The sequence below is a fragment of the Palaemon carinicauda genome, chromosome 30 (assembly GCF_036898095.1).
Source record: "Palaemon carinicauda isolate YSFRI2023 chromosome 30, ASM3689809v2, whole genome shotgun sequence".
NCBI classification, from domain to species: Eukaryota; Metazoa; Arthropoda; class Malacostraca; order Decapoda; family Palaemonidae; genus Palaemon; species Palaemon carinicauda.
Genome location: NC_090754.1, coordinates 96139368 through 96161428, shown reverse-complemented (window position 1 = coordinate 96161428; position 22061 = coordinate 96139368). Strand labels below are relative to the sequence as shown.

The following is a 22061-nucleotide window of genomic DNA, read 5'->3' as shown; positions in this document are numbered from 1 at the left end:
CCATTGATGAAGTGCTGGTCGCTAATAAGGGCACAAGGACTGGTAACCTTCGCCCGTATGTAGCTAAGAAGCCTGACAAGTGGGGCTACAAGTTGTTCTGCCACTCCAACATGAATATATTTGTACACGATATTCTTATGTACCATGGGGAGACAACCTTTGTGAGCCACCTTATTCTGCTATCTGAAGAGCCGAAAGCCATGTCTGTGACTTCAAAGTTTGTTGTCGCCTTAGTCAAGAATATCAAGCACCCCAGTCACTCAGCAGTGTATGCAGACAACTACTTTACCAGTATAAGGTTGGCCAAGTACCTGAGATCGCAGTATGGATACCGGTATGTGGGCACTGCCAGGGAAAACAGAGATAGTCATCCTTCCCTGAAGTCTGGGAAGATGAACAAGAAATCGACAAAAAGGGGCACATTGCACTACGTCTCTTCTGATGGCATCCTTGTTGCAAGATAGAAGGACAACAGCATTGTGACAATCTTGTCCACTGATATTGGTGTAGAGGCCATGGGTACAGTTGAGCGGTATGAGAGGGCACTCAAGAGGAAGGCTCCCATTCCTTTGCCCATCTGTCGTCCAGATGTACAACAACCACATGGGTGGCATTGACAAAAGTAACATGTTGACACACCTCTACAAGACCCCCTTCAAAGGAAAGAGGTGCTATAGGAGGCTCTTTGCTTACCTCCTTGATTTGATCATCTGCAATGCTTGGATTATGTATAAAAGGGATTGCTTGGCTTTGCATGCTAACCCAAAACTCCTCAAGGACTTCCGTCTAGATATCTCAAATTGGCTCAGAAGCTTCAAGACACCAACCTTCAAAATCACCAGGAATTCTCTTGGCACCAGAGATTTCTCTTTGTGAAAAAGGGGCCAACAGGCAGTTTTGCCAAGTGTAGAGACACGCCAGAATGCCACTACACTACAGATGCCAAAGCATGTCACTATGAGGCAGACCTGCAAGAACTGTTCTGTTGCAGGCCACATCCACAGATCCCGCTGGATGTGTGAGGAGTGCTAGGTGGCCGTATGCCTCACTGAAAGTAGGAATTGCTTTGCTTCCGTTCATAATGTTTGCAAATAAGTGTGTGTATGTTTCTATTTTAACAATAATGAGTAAGTTTTATTATATTTTGTGTATTTCTTTTACTATTTTTGTATTGTATTGTATATTGTATATCTTATATTAATCAAATTATAAAGCCATCTCTGTATTTCTGTTATACAATGGAACAAAAAAAAGTGATTCATCAATAATAGTCATATGATTAGTGGGCGAATCAATGATAGTATAAAAAGTTTACCGTTATGGCCCAAAAGATCCCATATGGGATAAGTATGGTCCGCCTAAACTGGCCGAAGGTACCCATATGCGATTCTTCATTGCATGCAATTATTTCGCTAATTCTGGAAGTTTTTTTAAAAATACACAAGAGTAAAAGGTCTTATATTTACCAAAATAACATACTAAAAGGATTTTGTAAAGTTTCCCATAAAACCTAGTGTGGACTTTAAAGGGTTAATAATGAAACCTTTAACTGCGTTGAGTCTCAGGATTTTGATCTCTAAAAGAGCACTATTCAATACAAGAATAAGGAGAATAAGGACTATGCAGTACAGCTGCCTTCCAAAAGGGATAATCATCCAGATATAGATTATGGTAGGGTGTTCGCCTAGTTGATGTCCCTTAAAAGGTCTGAGCACCCTCAGTTATTCGTCAAGTACAAAACCATCCTTGCCAGTACATCACGAAGGGCTTCATCAAGTTGCTTAAGTTAGAACCTCTTAGCAACAGACAGATGCACTACCTGCCACATCATCCTGTCCTCAAACTCTCCACCTACATACTGATGCATAGTGTTTAATGAATCAACTAAATTGTGATTAAATTCAAGGTCTCTGAACGAATCCCCGTATACAAGAACATACCTCGCCTCCAAAATCCAGTCCATGATCCTCGAGTTCAGGAAAAGGCCATTGGTGTGATGGCAGATATATCAAAGGATTTCTTTAGATAGAGATCAGCTTGGAACACAGCGATTACTGTCGGTTCCTTTTTTATAAGTTCTTTTTTGGTGCTAACTCGAATCTATATTTGCATAATCAGACTTTTCAGCAGCATCTGGATAATCAGTCAAGTGGTCTTGCTACAAAACTTAAATCTAGTTTCTATGTTAATAACTTTCAATGTTGCTACCACTCGACCGTAGACATCTTCATCGAAAAAAAAAAAACTCCTCCATAGAAACATTCTTGCTGGAAACCAACATGCCCATGGCGAAGTGGATTACTATCGCCTCTCTCTCTGGAGACTTTTCTGAAATGGGCCCTCACGATTACCTACATCTGGATTGAAACACTGTCGAAGATACTGCATCTGTCAAAATACCCTCAGAATTGATGTCAGAACTACTCACATGTTAGCACCAAAAGTAAGGTTGTCTCTCTGCTGTCGTTGATCTGTGATCTTGTCAGCTTGATCTCACCAGTCACTAACTTAGGCAAACTCTTCACATAGAAGCTTTGGATGATGAATCACTGCTGGGATTCCTGCTCTAGCTCAGAAATAATTCATGGGCTCAATGCCATTCATAAAAAAATAAGAGAGTCTCAAGAACTTCAAGGTACCCCAAAACACTCATCAGGTTACCTGTGTCCTTATGTCTTTTTGCCAACGCCTCCAAATGCACCTCAGAAGAGGTAGTTATCAGGGTCAGCTCCTTTCAGCCAAGGGTTGTATCACTCCTAACCTCATATTGGAATTGGATGAGAGTTAGTTAATTCTGCTACCATGTGATCTGATGCCTCAATATTCCTGCACTGAGTACACAGTCAACAAAGCATGTCCACATACATTCTCAACAAGGTTCAGGAGATAAACCTCAATAAGCTGGACTGTTAATAGCTTCTTAAGAATGTTCTTACATCGTGCAATCCCGCCAACCTTGGGTTGAGGGGAGTAGCTACGTAAATCATCCATAAAACCAATTTGTGGCTTCATGAGCTGCACTGAATCGTCGACCATTTAGCTCACCCAGACCAAAGCAGTTTCTCGACTGAGTTTGAAATATGCTTGACAAGTGGATAGACAAAATAGAGAAAACCACATATATCCAGCAAATTTCCAGGCAAATCTCTTACGGCCATAATCTACACCTCACAGGCCGGAGGTTATCTCCACATATGTCAACAATTGCTAAGGCAAGCCTGTCATATCAAATTCCCATGAACATGCTTTCATCAGCCAAAGAAATTCATTTATTGACACTTGTAGTGCTCTGAGAGTATGTTCATTCCAGGATACCATTCTGCTAGAACGCTACTGCTCTCTTTGGAGAATCATTGTTGAACATAAACAAAATTGCAAAGTGTTTCTGCACAGTGACACCTCTGTCCAGACATCTCACGTATGCAAGAAACTTTGGGTCCCCTGAGTGCATCAACAAGTGAAGAGGATTTTCAACTGGTTCATGTACTACGAAAGAGTACAAGGCCAGCCTCAATGCTGAGGTTCCCTTTCCAGTGACTGGGCTGGGCAACACCAGAAGTCTCAAGGTACACCATTCACACATTGATACAGTCTATGTCCTACTGTTCGTAAGTGCTGCTATGCTAGCCATAGCTTTAGAAGCTCATACTTCCTTGATGGTTGTTGATATGTATACGTTTGTACTCCAGTTCGGGATGCTCCATTGCATCCTATCCGGTAAAGCCATACACCTTTCAAGACAGTCAAACGCACATTGCAGATCTCTTAAAATTCCCAGTTATCACTGGGCTCAAATTATTATTTTACAAAAGACTCATCATGATCACCAAACTGAAGATACACAAAGCTATCTACCATTCCTACCCACTTATGAGGAGTCTTTAACCTTAGGTCGAGAAGCCGAATGGGAGATCAATGATCGTTCCCTCACCTACGTGGACGTTAACGATCCCAATGAGACTCAACTGACATAAAGTTACCTGGTTTATGGCCACACCCTTTCACTAATGCCACAAGTCCATGTGACTGCCTTGATTGACCCTGTATTTTAAGTGGGAGACACCCTCTGTAGCAGTTACCAGAAACCCACATATGTGAAGCATGCCTTCCTGAAAAAATGGAAGTATGAGTACTTTAGTTCACTTCACAAATGACACTTGAGAACTAATACTCTACACACGACCATCCCCAAGGTCGCAGATTTATGATCGCTGATTCTGGAAGAAGTCAGTTGAAAGGACTATCTCTTAACATTTATACGTGTAGTATACCAAGTTTAGTATGCCCGGTTAACAGAATCATACATCTGGAGGTTAGCATGGATCACCAACCACTCGTTGGACTGGGGCCAAAAGATCATCCTAATCTCTCTCCACTTGGGGCCATGTAGTGTCCTTCAGTAGACCAGCAGAGCACTCAGGATAATAATGCAACAAACGATACACCATATTCTTAGCCAACCGTGGTGGCAACCCACCGCAGACGACCCATTCGGGTCTTTGACAAATGTAAAGGAACCCTGTTCCAGGAGATCTTCTAAAGATTTGCAATTAGCCCTCATCACCTTCGTTTGTCCACTGTCTCAGTGAAAAATTTCTCAAATTTATTTTGATTTTTTTTATCCTCTTTTCTTGCAAATGTAGATACCTTTATCATGCTTAGTCACAGATGACTGTTGTTGAACTTGATCCTGGTTTCATTTCATGCATAATTGTGGTCAACCTTAACACCGATTATTAATCCTAATGTCACGGGATGAATCACCTACATTCTTTATTCAACTAGTACATTCATCTCATAAATACTAGCAACTAACTTATATTGTATTTTGCCTACACTTACCTTTCTCCTGTTTTTCGTCCTACCTTTTTCTGCAGGATGTTAAGAGTTTTCTTCACTATTTCTATTTTTATCCTATTCTATTTAGTTTGTGCATAATGGAGTTGAGTTACCCCTGATATTGCTGTTTTCATCGTTCATACGAATTTGTTTGAGTTACCACTTTCTGATTTCTCTCTGCTGAAATTGCCAATAGATTCATTTTTTACAATATATGCAGCGTGTATGTTCTTTTTCGCTATTCCATAAGCTGTGCATTTCTTAATAAACTACACAAAGTTCGATTATTATCTAAATATTGTTAATTCATAAGAATCTCTTTTTTTATCTCTCTGACTCCAACTCAAGTATGATAGTCCAGGAAATTTATTTGTCTGTTACACACTGTCCTATGCTGAGTACTCTTTAATAATCAAATTTTTACTAGTATGCCAGACAGTTAATGTTAATCTTATGTATATTTCCATGAAGCTGCAAGATTACTCCTTGTATTCTAAATTTATATCTTACATAAAACTCAATTTCTACAAGCCCTTAATCCCTGTGTTGTAATCTCAATATGACAACTCAAGGTGAGTAGAGCTAAAGCTATGTTTAAAGCCTTTATTGTAATTGATGAACTTTGGTATAACAATTTTCATTATGCTGTATCTCATGTTTCAGGTCACTGTCCATTTGTTTAACCTAGCGCTGGTCTAAATTTATTAGTGCTTGGTATTTTTGTCAGATGCTGAGTTGCATGTAGTAAATGTTGTTGACTAACCTATTATTCCTCATTGATTTTGAAAGTGTTAACATGTCCCTTCTATTAATTCTGTAAATTTTCAGGAGTAAAGGTACTAGATAGATTTACTCCAACTCGTTTCCTTTCTCCTCTTTTATTGATTTACATAAATTGTTGAGAAGGAAAAATCTGAAATCCTTTGAGAAACTGGCAGTAGTTCTCTCAGAGTTCATCTGAAATTATTATATCCTTACATAGTATTGATGAAAATAAATTGAATAAAAAAACATAGTAAGATTGATGTAACCAAGTATATATTTTCAAGTGCTTTGAATGGTGAAGATCCTCATTGTAAATTAAAGCCAGTTGATACAATTTAGAGTATATAAACAACAAGTAAACCACTGCTCCATTTCCATTCAGTGATATTGTCGGTAAATTTATTACCTGTCCACCATATCAGTGGGGATTTCTAAGACGGAGTTGAAACAGCAGCTAAGCATTAGGATGGTATTTGTACTGACAATTCTAATACAGAGTCTAAGATTTATGTGGTGGTAATTTTCTGGATATGATAATTGCGAAGGCTTGCAAACTGCAATATCTGATGCATTTTCTCTGATGGTGTGCTGAGTGATCATGCTAATATCCCCAGGAACATGTTTTCCACACAAATGCTCTCTTAGTCACTACGTACTGAACATTTGCCTTTCCGACTATTCCCAGTAACTGCCCTCATTCAGAGGCAAATTTCGTTATCTATGGATGATGCAGAGATTATGTGAATTTTTCCACTAAACAAGTATTCGATGATGATATAAACATTTCTTAGTACTTACGGCAACAAATTTATCGACATGGAAACATATCTGATTTAATTCGCCTTATAGAATTATGTCAATTTTGTGAATAGATGAATAGGGTACAGTTAAGTGATCCAACTAAAACCATTTTTTATCTAATCTTATTTACAAATGCCATTACATATAAAAATTGAATCATCAGAAAAAAACTCTGAAATTGATTATATCAACTCTTTATGTTGTTTATAGACTTACTATGGATTTATGCCTTTGAAAAAAAAAAAAAAAAACTTTGTTTTCCAAGAATCAAACTGAAATTGTTAAAAGGAGCTGGAATACTTGTACCTACTAATATCTTAAACTATTTTATCCAGATGGTTATTGAGTTAAAGGGAATTCAAATCTCAAATGGTGTTATTGTGAAAATACAAATATAAGTGTCTCTTAAATTTTTATCTGTGCTACTTATCCTCCCTAATAGTAAGATCCTCATATAAACTATAATACCTCTTAGCCCATACAGTACTGCACCCCTCATGCTCTTATGTTACTGTCTTTACTTTTAACGTGGTCTACCATCCCGTGCTCGGTTTTGTGCTTGAACACTGAAGTGATTGATATTGGTAATGACAAACCGGATATTGAGTAATCTATGAGTATTGCTGTGTGATGCTTGATGAACTGTATGATTGTAGTTTTATGATCTGTCAGTGTGAGTGTTGGCGCTCCATCCCCCAATTAGAATCTGGATATCAGTTACAGGGAGATTTTCCCAGAATTATCTCTGACACTTGATATATATACTTCAAGTGTCATATCTTGGCAACAGCAAATATTTCACCTAAAGGAAAAGTAATGATGAGATACAGATGACGTAAACAATGGGATGAGGTGTAGATTGATAATTTTGTTGAGGTTGCATACAATGAAATAGAAAATAAAAGTTTTGTTATATATCTATGAACCACCCTAGTATTCATAAGGATTCTTCTCTGGAATCTCTGTTTATCGACCGCTAAAATTTGTAAAAAATACCCATTTTTATTTATTTTCAATACACTACTATCGCCAGTATTTGTTAATGACTTGAAGCCAAAACTATTCCTTCTCCTCTTGACATAACAAGTCAAGTGTATGAGCAGCTGAATATTAGATAAATCGGTATTGTCCCTTATTGATGTCGCTCACTCTCACGCAGTTCACTGTAATGTTGGTACATTTAACAGCATATCCAAGAAGGCTACATGATAGCTGTATCTTTTTAATTGTAGATATTACTATGAAATTTGGCAAGAACAGAGAAACTATATTTCACATTAATCCCTGAAATTCTAAATTGGATATGAGAATTATTCTTGGAGAAATTCACTCCACAGCCGAAAATAACCATGCAACCCATAGAGAAATAAACGTTTGCTGTGGCTTTTTTTATGGCAGATATCAATATGAAAATTGGTAATGACGAAGAAGTAAATATCCATCCCATAAATCCTGTAAAATTTCATTAAGATATGTGGAGTTACGAGCAATTTACGGCCCCGCCAAAATTCGGCCTCCCGTTGATATCGGAAACTGGGTACTGTGACTTTCCTATGGCTAAAATCAATACGAAAATTGATATGTATGTGGTTCACATACCCATCAAACCATGGAAGAATGATTTGGATATCTATAAAACTCTAGCAGTAGTTTGTGGCTCCTCACTAATTATTTTAGCTAAAAGGCTTCACTTACGAACAAAGGTGACAGCCAGGCATGCCTGTAGCAGGTATGAGCATGAAAATTGGCAGAAACACAGCTTTTATATATATATATATATATATATATATATATATATATATATATATATATATATATATATATATATATATACATATATATATATATATATATATATATATGTGTATATATATATATGTATATATATATATATATATATATATATATATATATATATATATATATATATATAATTTATATATATATATATATATATATATATATATATATATATATAAATATATATATATATATATACATATATATATATATATATATATATATATATATATATATGAATAATAGACCAAAATTTCATTTGAATATATATACATATATATATATATATATATATATATATATATATATATATATATATCTATATATATATGTATATATATATATATATATATATATATATATATATATATATATATATATATATATATATATATATATATATATATATATGTCACCCATCTGCCAGATTGGCATCTTAATTTTGTATATAACTCTAATTTTCATTTTTTGTGGAAATGTACAGTTCATTCCTGTACCTGTTTTTAAGATCCTGGCTGTATCTTTAGTTATCCCGTTTTCAGAGTGCTTTTGTTTTCCCCACCTTCTTTAAGTTTTCTTCGGACCACCTACTTCGTGCATAGTTAGTCTCACCTGGTCCTCTACTGTGATAAGTGTCCTATTGGAGTAGCTGTCTTCTTATTCTTCAGTTTTTGTAATGTATTAATGTTCTTTTATATAAATCTTGAGTGAACGTTAGTGAAACTGATAACGTAACTTATATTTAAAATTTAGTATATTAAGGTTTATTGATTATAGTATTTGTGCGGTGCAGGATTGTTTGAGTGTTTCCTGGTTTATGCGGTAAGAAAGGGATTAACGTAGTTATGTAAACTGTTTCAATATTAAATATTAGTGTTAAATTTTGTTCTGTTTTGAAATTAAACCTTTCCTTACTTATTTTATATAATCTATAGAAGAACTTTTTATTCACTGAACCTTGGTCATAAAGTCGTCACATAAATTGGGGGCCTGTCCGGGAGCTATCTCGTTTACCGTATTGAGGATTTATTCAGTTAGACAATTGTCGCCGCAAATAGTGTTCAATATTTTTAGTTTCAATCAAGATTTATTGTAAACATTCTGAATACCTGTTATTAGGGTTAATGATATATATGTGCGCGCTGTGAAACCATTTTCGTATTATTGTTTATAGAAGGTTTGCTCTTTTGGGTAATGTTAACGCAATAGTATATTTTTAATTTTCGCCCTCACTGAGTCGACGACTCCTCGAGACTCACGAGAGCTATCCGGAAGCTCTTATCCATATTTTGTCCTTATATAATTACAACTACGACTTGTGCAGTCATTTCCCCTGGGTTGTACGATACCAGGATCGCATTAACGTAGTTATGTAAACTGTTTCAATATTAAATATTAGTGTAAAATTTTGTTCTGTTTTGAAATTAAACCTTTCCTTACTTATCTTATGTGATCTATGGAAGAACTTTTTATTCACTGAACCTTGGCCATAAAGTCGTCACATAAATTGGGGGCCTGTCCGGGAGCTATCTCGTTTACCGTATTGAGGATTCATTCAGTTAGACAATTGTCGCTGCAAATAGTGTTCAATATTTTTAGTTTCAATCAAGATTTATTGTAAACATTCTGAATACCTGTTATTAGGGTTAATGATATATTTGTGCACGCTGTGAAACCATTTTCGTATTATTGTTTATAGAAGGTTTGCTCTTTTGGGTAATGTTAACGCAATAGTATATTTTTCATTTTCGCCCTCACTGAGTCGACGACCCCTCGAGACTCACGAGAGCTATCCGGAAGCTCTTATCCATATTTTGTCCATATATAATTACAACTACGACTTGTGCAGTCATTTCCCCTGGGTTGGACGATACCAGGATCGCATAGTTTAGATGATAGGTGAGGAATCGCCTAACCCTTTATTTACTTCATTTTTTCTCTGTGCCAACGTTCAAAGTTTGTAAGTTGTCATTCAAGTTGTTTGGAGTAAATAACGCTTGTTTAGGACCAACGGGTTATTTCCTTAGTTCTTCCATATAAGCTTGAATTGGGAATGTAAAAATTGTTTTCACTCCCTCGTGTTCTTTATTACCTTTTGCTTTCGAATCGGGACTGTCCCTTTTCCCTAAAAACCCTAAAATAATATTATTACTTGTAATGCTTGTTGTTTAATTTTGTCGGGAAACTATAAACTCGCTAACATGAAATTTTTTTTTATTGTGGTTTGTAATGCATTTACTTGAATGGCAGCAGGAGTGTGTTAGTCTATTATAATTGTAAAACAGGAATTCAATTGTTTACTAAAGGAAGTTTTCTTTAACTTTAAACATGGCTCAATTTAACGTTCAGAAGTTTGCTGCGGATCCCTCTGCTGAGTTAGCTAGTATCCCAAATGCTAAGAAACTAGAGCTTCTCGAGTTAGCTAGTCATTTGTCAATTGCAACTAGGAGTAGCATGCGGAAGAATGAAATTCGCAACCTGATTCTTGAGGATTATATGCGTGTGGGTAAACTAGGAAATGGAGCTAGACAGTATATAACTCGTGAACCAGCAGTACTAGCCCATGAGCAGCAGTTAGAATATGAGCGCATTTCCCTTGAACGCAAGAAACTTGCGGCACAGAAATTCGAATCCGAGAGATTAGCGGAAGCTCAAAGGTTAGAGTCAGAGAGACAAATGTCGAAACTTAAATTAGAATTCGAGATAGAGAAAGCTAGACTTCAGTTAACTTTAGAGAGAGAGAAAGAAAAAATGGACTATGAAGCATCGATAGCACTTAAATTTGAACAGGAAAAAGCAAAGCTTTCTAGAGAGAATAAGGAACATGAAATTTCGGTTTTGGAAGCTAAGGAGAAATCCTTTCATTTAGTAAAAAACATTAAGTTGGTTCCCACTTTCACAGATTATGACCCTGAAGATTATTTTAAGACTTTTGAAGAGACTGCCTTGCATTTTGATTGGCCACGCGATCAGTGGGTTTGGCTATTAAGGCCGAAATTAACTGGGAAAGCTGCGAAAGTTTGTAGACATCTCGAAAATACTACAGATTACCAAAATGTTAAACAAGCAATCTTGGATGCTTTTTCAATCTCTGTCGAGGGATATCGTCAGACCTTTCATAACAAAACTAAGTTCACAACTCAAACCTATGTAGAATTCGCCTCAGAGAAATTAAGGGAGTTTAGGAAATGGGTAAAATCTGCTGCAGTAAGCGCTTTTGCTGAATTAGAGAATTTGATTGTACTTTAAGAGTTTAAATGAAAGCTTCCTTTGAACATTATGATGTATATAGAGGATAGGGAAGAAAAAGACTTGTTAAAGGCAGCTTCTCCAGTAGACGCTTACTCTTTAATACATAAATTTGGCAAAAGTAAGAGAACTGACCAGAATGTAAAACCATTTCCAGCTAAAAACTCTGAAACTCAGACTGATATGGCAAATGCGTCTAATGTTCGTTGTAGTTATTGTAAGAAAGACGGTAACACAATTAAAAACTGTCCAGATCCCAAATGTAAAACTTCTTTGCCTTTTCAGAACCCATTAAACCCTTTTCTTAATTTTAAAGGTAAAACAGATGGTCAGATTAAGCCTGTCTCCCATATCCATTCTGAAAAGCCTGTAAATCTATTTTATGATTTTACTTTTGATGGAACTGTAGCTTTGAACTCTAATGGGGATAAGTATAAAGTCAGGATACTTCATGACACAGGTGCTTCGCAAAGTTTACTTTTGAGAAATGCTCTCCCAAATATTGAAGCTAACGTAACTAATGAACATGTTCTCGTGAAAGGCCTTTCACAAATATCTAAAGTTCCCCTTGCTAATGTTCATCTTGATTGTCCTATAAAGAAGGGTAATGTGGTGGTAGGCATAAGAGATATTGAATTTCCAGTAAAAGGTGTATTTTTATTATTGGTTAATGACCTTGCAGGACGTTTGGTAGTTCCCAATGTTATTGTAATGGAAGAACCTGTAGGTGAAAACATTGAACCTGATCCCGATTGCTCTGTAAATCCTTCTTGTGTTGTCACTCGTAGCCAGAAATCTAGTTCGGATGAATCTAAAGTCACCTGTAAATTTTGAAGCACGAAATGTTATGAGTAGAGATAACCTTATTAAAGTTCAGAAGCACGATAACACTTCAGGTTAGCTTCATGACCAAGCGGTTTCCAAAAGTGAGATTAGCAAATCTCCATGATTTTACTTTGAATCTGATTTGTTAATGAGGTTTTACTGTTCCCCTAAGAGATCTAGTGAAGACACCTGGAGCGAAAAGCGACAAATTGTGCTACCTCTTTCTGTTAGGAATTTTGTAATGGAAATAGCTCATGATGCCTATGGAGGACATTTAGGAATTCATAAGACCTATTGTAAGATTTTGAATTGTTTCTTTTGGCCTAATATGAAAAAGGATGTAGCAGAATTTGTTCGCACTTGTCATGTATGTCAGATATCAGGAAAACCTAACCAGGTAATACCCAAGGCACCTTTACAACCGATCTTAGTCCCTGATGAACCTTTCAGTAAGATAATTATAGATAACATTGGTCCTTTACCAAAAACCAAAAAAGGTAATCAATACTTGCTCACAATAATATGTCCTACGACCCGATACCCTATTGCCATCCCTCTTTGTAACATTTCTGCTAAGAACATTGCTAATTCTTTACTGAAAGTTTTCACGAATTTCGGTATCCCAAAGGAAATACAAAGTGATCGGGGTTCAAATTTCACCAGTGACCTTTTTGCCCAGGTACTTATAGAACTAAATATTAAACAAACTTTGTCTGCTGCCTATCACCCAGAGTCTCAGGGTGCTCTCGGGCGTTGGCACCAAACTTTCAAGAGTATGCTTAGGAAATTTTGTGTTGAAAGTCAACTTGAGTGGGATGAGAGCATTGATTTTCTTCTATTTGCTATCAGGGAAGTTCCCCATGAGTCCCTTGGTTTTTCCCCCTACGAGATGTTGGTTGGGAGGTCAGTTAGAGGACCTCTTTCAGTAATTAAAGAGGAATGGTTGAACACCCCTTCTGAGTCTAGCCAAACCATTCAACAATATATGAATAAACTTAAAAGTACATTAATGCAGGTTAGGAAAATTGCTGGTGAGAAATTAAGGGGTCAACAGATCTTAATGAAGAGAAACTATGATAAAGCTTGTAAAGTCAGAAAATTTAAACCTAATGACCTTGTGTTAGCCTATCTTCCTGTCCCTGGGTCCCCTCTTAAAGCTAAGTTTTGTGGGCCCTTAATCATCATAAAAAAAGTAAACAATAATACCTACATTATCAGAACTCCAGATCGTAGAAAACCCACTCAGATCATTCATGTTATTCTACTCAAGGTTTATCACTCTAGGGAAATTGGAAATGGTTCTAGTGAGACGGTTGTTAATCTTAATTCTAAGGTAGAGACACCAGGAGAGGACAATTTATTGGCAGACCTTATTGCTTCCTCCAAGTCACAAACCAATACAGAGGTTCTGAATAACCTGGATCTATTCTTGAGCCACCTCTCTCCTTGGCAGTCGCAAGACTTAAAGAATTTAATCTCTAGCCATTCAACTCTCTTTAATGATTTTCCCAGGAAAAGTGATTTGCTGCTACATGACATCGAGCTGGTTCCTGGTACAACACCCATTCGTCAGCATTCCTATCGTGTTGGTCCTGAGAAGAAGAGCAAATTGAAGGAGGAAGTCGAATATCTTCTCCGGCATGGTCAAGTAAGACCGAGTAAATCACCATGGGCTTCACCTTGCATCCTAGTTACAAAAGAGGACGGTAGCTACAGATTTTGTACAGACTATAGAAAGATTAATAATGTCACTATTAAAGATTCCTACTCTTTGCCACTCGTTGATGATTTAATCGATTCAATAGGACAAGCCAAGTTTGTAACGAAGATAGACCTCTTAAAGGGCTATTATCAGGTAGGATTAACTGAAAGAGCTAAGTTAATATCTGCTTTCATTACTCCCTTTGGACTCTTTCAGTACGAGGTCATGCCTTTTGGCCTTACCAACGCCCCATCTACCTTTCAGCGCCTTGTAAACTTCATCTTTCAAGATTTGGAAGGTGTTTATTGTTACCTTGATGATATAATAGTCACTGGATAGACTTGGGAAGAAGATGTGAATAGGCTCAAGTGTTTGTTCCGTAGGTTAGAAGAGGCTGGATTAACCATAAATCTTAAAAAATCTATCTTTTGTAAAGCTACTGTTACCTACTTGGGCCACGTTGTTGGGGATGGTAATGTTCGACCAAAAACTGCCAATGTAGAAGCTGTTCTAGAGTACCCTGTTCCGACCATCAGAAAGTCCTTACAAAGATTCTTAGGGTTAGCCTCATACTACAGGAGATTCTGTAAGAACTTTTCTTCAGTTGCTGCCCCTTTAACATTCCTAACCAGTCCCAAAGTTAAATTCATTTGGACTGGAGAATGTCAAGCCTCTTTTGAAGCCTTAAAGCTGTTTTTGATAAACAACCCTGTTCCTAAATCCCCAGATTTTAACAAGCCTTTTATCCTTCAAATAGATGCTAGTGATGCGGGAGCTGGAGGGGTGTTACTCCAAGAGTCAGACGGTATACTTCACCCAGTCAGCTACACCTCCACTAAGTTCAAGCATCACCAGAAGTCCTACAGCACCATTGAGAAAGAAGCACTTAGTTTGGTACTCGACCTGCAAAAATATGAATGCTACTTACTAGGTGCTGCTGAGGTACAAGTCTTCACCGACCACAACCCCTTAACCTTCCTCGACAAGATGAAGTCCCACAACCAACGGCTACTACGCTGGTCCATCTATCTGCAGAAGTTCCCTCTGCAGATCAGCCACATCAGAGGAACCGAGAACCTCAAGGCAGATGCCTTATCGCGACTGCCTCCTTAACATGATACCTCCTTCACCAGTCTACAGTATCGTCCGTCTTTGCCTCATTGGCCTCTTTTTCTACGAGCAACTCTGTTGGGCTCGTCCTCTAAGGGGGAGGTGTCACCCATATGCCAGATTGTCCTCTTAATTTTGTATATAGCTCTAATTTTCATTTTTTGTGGAAATGTACGGTTCATTTTTGTACCTGTTTTTAAGTTCCCTGGCTGTATCTTTAGTTATCCCGTATTCAGAGTGCTTTTGTTTTCCCCGCCCTCTTTAAGTTTTCTTCGGACCACCTATTTCATGCATAGTTAGTTTCACCTGATCCTCTACTGTGATAAGTGTCCTATTTGAGTAGCTGTCTTCTTATTCTTCAGTTTTTGTAATGTATCAATGTTCTTTTATATAAATCTTGAGTGAACGTTAGTGAAACTGATAACGTAACTTATATTTAAAATTTAGTATATTAAGGTTTATTGATTTTGGTATTTGTGCGGTGCAGGATTGTTTGAGTGTCTCCTGGTGTATGCGGTAAGAAAGGGATTAACGTAGTCATGTAAACTGATTCAATAATAAATATTAAATTGTTAAATTTTGTTCTGTTTTGAAGTTAAACCTTTCCTTACTTATTTTATGTGACCTATGGAAGAACTTTTTATTCTCTGAACCTTGGCCATAAAGCCGTCACAATACATATATATATATATATATATATATATATATATATATATATATATATATATATATATATATATATATATACATATATATATATATATATATATATATATATATATATATATATATATATATATATATATATGTATATATATATATATATATATATATATATATATATATATATTTATATATATATATATATATATATATATATATATATATATATATATATACATGTATATATATATATATATATATATATACTCTATATATATAGATATATATATATATATATATATATATATATATATATATATATATATATATATAGATATATATATATATATATATATATATATATATATATATATATATATATATATATATATATATATATATATATATATATATCGATATATATATATATATATATATATATATATATATATATATATGGTATAGGTAATATTGATTCCGCTGCCAAAAATAGCTGCTCCCATCCTCCCCCCACCCCCCCCCCCCAAAAAAAAAAGAACCGCTATGAAATCTATGGCAATTATAAAAGGGAATGAAGGGGCTATGGGTTTAGTGATATATCTTCAAAAACTTTTTGGCACTTCATATAAGGTTACTCAATTCATTCGTGGCAAAATTTCCATTTGTTGCTATTATCATATTACTGGCAAGCACTCTCTGAATGGCGTGGGATACTAGTGAAAAAAAGAGATAGGATTATTATATTACTAAAATGATATATAATTAAAATTCTTGGCTTAACTGGTCTAGATTAGAGGTAATGAACCAGATTGTCTAAAAATTGTATCTTATCTCTAATTACCTATTTATAAAACCCTAACACCATGTAACTATGAATAGAATCTTCGGAAAAAAAACGAAAATCATAAATCAACCAAATTCTAAAAAAGTTAATAGCCCATATAGCCAGCAGTCACTGTCGGACCTAGACATCAGCAATCTGAATAAGTTAACCTCGATTCTTCAAGATAATGTTTAGTGAACATTTACTTGGTAGGCTACAACATAGAATGCTGCTAGAAATCTTCGCAAATGAAGATTTCTCCAAAAATTAACAGATATAACTGCGCTTCTGGGATCATAAAACTTGACATTCAAGGATTTCATTAGATTTGGATCTAAATCCTCACGAACTTTTATGAGCAAACTTTTAATAGAAATTACATTGCATTTTTGGATAGAGAACAATTTTGATTATCAATCACATAGATCAAATTAAGGACACTAGCTATAACATTTATAGTTTTGCTCAAATAATACTGAAGGGCACTTACTGGACAAATAAATCTATTCTCTGATGAAATCCTTACATCCATTTCCAAACAGGGGATGTGAAAAAGTTATGGAAGAATGTTGATCTTAAAATCTTTTTCTGCACCGAATAGATCCATAAAATATAATGCCTAAAATGGATAGATTTAATCCTAGATGCTTGTGTATAGAATTAATCAAGAAGTGTTATTTCCTAATAGCTAAAATTTAAATTTTCTTTTCATAAAAGAGGAAACTAACAAATGTAACAGTCTCATCTTAGCTAGTTCAAGTCATTCATACATTCCCAGGTTTGCGACAGTCCAAATTTATATTCCAGTATCATTGATATAGATTATTAGTAAATTGTCTTTTAGAACCTATAATAGAGGACTAGAAAAATCCTTTGTTAATGAGAATATAGTGGGTAATCTACACATGTTTAGCTGTAGCACATATGGGTTTGGATGAATCCCCTTTAAAATTGGTTATCTGAGGTTATTGGTTTTATATAGCAACCTTCTCGAACACTTCAACAACAAAAGCCATACGGAATATGTGAACCTGTACCTTTGTGGTCAGAATAGTAACGGGGGATGAGTAACGATCTTGATTTGACTAGTCATAGAGATCTATTAAAAACTACGTAGTCAGAATAATGAACACTAGCTTCCTTGGCATGAGTTGCAACAATGTTACCCGGACCCAGCTTCGCAAACATACCAGGAACAAGCGTTAACTAAGGAACTAGCAACAAATTGCGAATTGCATAAAAAAAGAATTCTAAATAATTTCTACCAGAACCTCTAAAGAAAAAACAATAGAACCAACCTCCTCCAGAACGCCGGCCGAGGAATTGCCATGTCGAGAAATGGCTTATGTCTGGAGATAAAAGTTACATAATAAACATGAGATGGTGTAAAACCAGACTCTACTGAAAATTTGAAAGGAGAATATTCCCTGATAGTTAAACACACTGGAACAAATACACAAGTGGGAGTATAAAAAAAAATGACCAATTTCTTTGTTCATGATACATGTATACTGAGAAGAGCTAAAAGAATACTAAGTAGAGGCACTCAACCCTCTCCTTCTCTTAGGATGCAAAATATCCAAAACAACATCAGGCGCAGGCCTATGCACAGAATAAGTAAGCTACCGTCACAAGACTGACTGTAATTAATGAGCTAATAATATGCCTGTAATACCCCTATCCAGATACACTGCGAGTGAAAATTCACTTTCTCAAACAAAAGGCTGTTGAAGTACATTCCAGATGAATTTCTGGAAATGACCCTGAAATAGTATTCTATTGGATTATATCAGAAATGATGACATTAATGAAAAAAAAAAATCTGTCACATACATTTATTGAATCAAAACGTGCTAACTAGCTCAACTATTTAACAAATTATTTTAGAAATCAAGATAAAGACAGTTTTAAAACAAAAACGGTAGTTTTGTCGTTTAGTATAAATAGTTAACTGTTGTAATATGTCATAAATATCTTGATAAAAAATCTCTCTCTCTCTCTCTCTCTCTCTCTCTCTCTCTCTCTCTCTCTCTCTCTCTCTCTCTCTAGTTCATTATTGAGTATAATAAACTCCCGTTACCAAACTTTGAATTATTTTGGTGTACTATAGTGATAATCATCATAATACTGTAGAGATAAAAAGAAACTTGTCAATATCATCAGTAAGTGCAATAATATACTGTAACAATATAACTATTTATAACAAATAGTCGATAACAAAATGTTTTGCAAATCAAAACTGACCAGTCTAACCATTGGGAAAATCACTCCATAAATCTGACTTAAACCTGATCCTCCTCCCCATCAAAAAACTTTGATGATGTCACACTTGTAGTGTTATGTTCAGTTGTTCTATATTACAATTAAATTGGAACATGAAAAAATATATTACCCAAATTTGCTTTCATACTTTTCATGTCTAGTTTAAATATTTGAACAAATCTTTCATTTTCTCCATTAGTGGTTAGATGATACGTTGCTGGAAATGTATGATTAGAACTTTTTACATTACAAAACAGTTTCAACTCTTGCGAGGTAAACTGTGAACCATATCTGTTACAATTCTTTCTGGCCGACCATGTGATACAAAAATTGACATAAATAGTTTTTTTTTGGGCTCAAGCCATGACGTCCTGATGGAAGGTTCCTTCAGTAGCTTCCTAAGGGTATATATGACTACAGTATATATTCCCAGAGAATTAAACTAAAGGTCTCACAGAATTCTAACTTCTGGCGTGAGTACCCATAAGGTTTCCCTTTAGGATATCGTATAATAACAGGGGACATATGCTTGACGCGCCACATGGCTATCTGCACCCCACATAGCGTTTACGCTTCAAGGGGGAAGTGTGGCAAGTATGGGAGGAGCCGTTACAAAGCTCTCCTCCTTCGTTACTGTTACGGTACTCGGCGACGTCACATCCGTCCGCCATGTTGGATTGATGCCGCTAGGGCGCGCTTTTCCTCATTCCTTCTTCTGTAGCGTTTATGACTAGGTGCTTTTTTACCAGTTTTCGCTAAGTGATTCGTATTGTCGCAATCTTCTGCCTCGACTTCTTCTGGAAAGTTGAGTACCATATTCTTGTATTGTATAAATAAGCTCTAGTCGTAAAGTAACGTCTTTTTATCTTAAAATTCTGTGTTTTGTGGCGGAGCTGTGCCTCGACCGAAAGCGTCATGATGCCGACGCTGTTGTTCGCTTCGCATGCTTTATATAGTTAGCCAGAACAACCTGCCCGGTCTTATAACTAATTATCAGCATTAGTTATTTAGTCTTCATTGCTAGGAATTAGTTATATTATGCCGACAGTATTCATTTTCGGCGAATGTAGGTATCCGAATTCGTTTGCTAGATTGCTAGCCTAGCCCCTAGGCTTGATAGCCTAGGCGTTTTTGTTTACTTTCATGCATGATATGATAAGTGTTCCTAGTGTCAAATTACGAAATGAAGATATAGGCATTTATACATATAAGATTCAGTGATTGCATATATGTTTTTTGCCTTCTAGGAAGTATACAAGGGGTTTCGGTGATCTTGGTAGTCGACTCCCTTGCCCCTAACCTAACGCTAGGGCTCTTGTATACTTTCTTACCTCCCCAGTTACCTTATCCAAGGTAATCTCCTCTCTCTGAGGTAGCCTAGGCTACATCCTAGCCCTCCTTACCTCGAATTGCATTCGGGTAAGGTTAGGCTAGGATTTTTTCTTTCCCTGCTCCTTGCCATAGTGCATGCGCTTTGAGTTTGGGACAGAACCTCAGAGTGCCAGTTGTTTTGCCCCCAGCATCCCATTAGGAGAATGTACTCTCCTTCTGGTCCCTGCTGGTGGGTGAAGGTGGGGTGGGAGGGGGGGGGGGGGCTCTGCCCTTTCCCCTAGTCCACACTTGGTTGAGTTGAGACCCTTCCTCCCTGTGGTCTAGCGACTTGTCCTACCCTTGTCTTTCCTAGTTTGGGGGACTAGCTCACCTAGCCTAGGTTAGGCAGTTCAAGGGGATTCTGTTTCTTTATAGTTTAGGACAGGACACTAGCGCTGTACCTTCTCTGTGCTAACCTACCCTAGGCTGGAGAATGAATTCTTCCTATACCTAGATAGGGCTAGCCCTGAACAGAATCCCCACCCCTGGGAGTGCTGGTGGGCGCTTCGCCTCCTCCTACACTCCCAATCAGGACCCTCACCCCTCCCCCCTCTATCCCTTTGTGTTGGCTCAGCCATCACACCTCTGTCCGCCGTCCTACAACTCCACTGCATGCCGGCGGGTTGTGGGTTCGGCTTGGTCCTTTCGTTGGTTAGTTCGAACTGCTACGCTTCCCGCATATAATTGAACTATGGGATGACATACGACAGGTCGGTCTGCCGGCGAAAGACCTCACTGTCTTAGAGTGTTCTTCGGTCCTCCTTTGGGCCGCCACCTGCAACTCTAGCCGGCTGCCGGCTCTGTTGCGGCTGGATGAAATGTTGCCACCCTCTTCCTTTCATTTGAACACTCCTTCCGGAGGAAGAAGGGGTATGGGTGCTGAGTACTACCCTTCCCTTTCTCTCCTCCTATCCTATCTCTCTCTCTTTCCAGTGCCGGTCCACTGCTGCCTCCACTCTGCCGGAGTCCGCCGTCAGTGTCTTCTGGTATCCTCTCTGTCTCATTGATTGATGTCAGTGTTGGAATACCTTCGTCGGTCGCTTGCCGGCTGTCGGGGGCCGCCGACTTGCCGGCGATCTGCCATCACATAAAGGTATCGCCCTCTCTCTGCCACATAGACTGATGGCTTGGAAGGGTCTCCCCCTTGATGGAGATTTGCCGGCGCCACGCACGCTTCCGGCAAGCCGTCGGCGCCATCTAATCAGTTCTATGCAGTGGACAGTCACTCCTTCCCCCTGCCGGCCCAGTGCTGGCAGTGATTATTGTACAGCTATGGACGATAGCCAGTACATCTATGGTATAATATATACCCTACACTGAAAACTATTGTGTATAGTTGTGCAGTAAAAATTTTCCAGCATACTCTGTGCATCCATGCGCAGACTCTTCCCGGGACCTAACCTGAATAGGGAGGATTAGATCTCTCCCTCCTTTTCTTATATACTGAATGAATTCAGTTCCCCCTCTCTCACCGTATCTAATTCCTCGGAGGAAGTCTAAGCTTTGCTCATCCAATGTGGATGTTTCTTCCTCCTATCAGGGCTCATGAGGAGCCCTTAAAATTAGTTGTGGTGTGGGGTCACGGCAATTGACTGGGCAGGTTACACAAGTATGTGTCTTTCCTGCCTCCTTTCTAGCTTACCTATCCTAAGCTTACACGTGAAAAGGAATCTTATATTATAAATTATTATAACTTTAATACTAATCTAAGATTCCTGTAAGTCATGACTATTATTGACTTCCAAAGACTTATTTTCCTCTTTCTTTTACAGGAGGAGTACCTACGGTGTGAGAGCGCCTTCTGTAGCGTTCGTCGCCCCGACTTCTACGGCCACCTGGCGTGCCAAACCC

At 37.2% G+C, this 22061-nt stretch overlaps 1 protein-coding gene and 1 pseudogene across 2 annotated transcripts in view; one reads left to right on the top strand and one right to left on the bottom strand.

Moving 5' to 3' along the window:
* The window catches only part of LOC137623883 (piggyBac transposable element-derived protein 3-like), a 4932-nt pseudogene extending 4056 nt beyond the window's left edge, over positions 1 to 876 (top strand).
* The window catches only part of LOC137623357 (integrin beta-PS-like), a 1240954-nt gene that overhangs the window by 385454 nt on the left and 833439 nt on the right, over positions 1 to 22061 (bottom strand). The gene's annotated exons all lie outside the window — the stretch shown is intronic.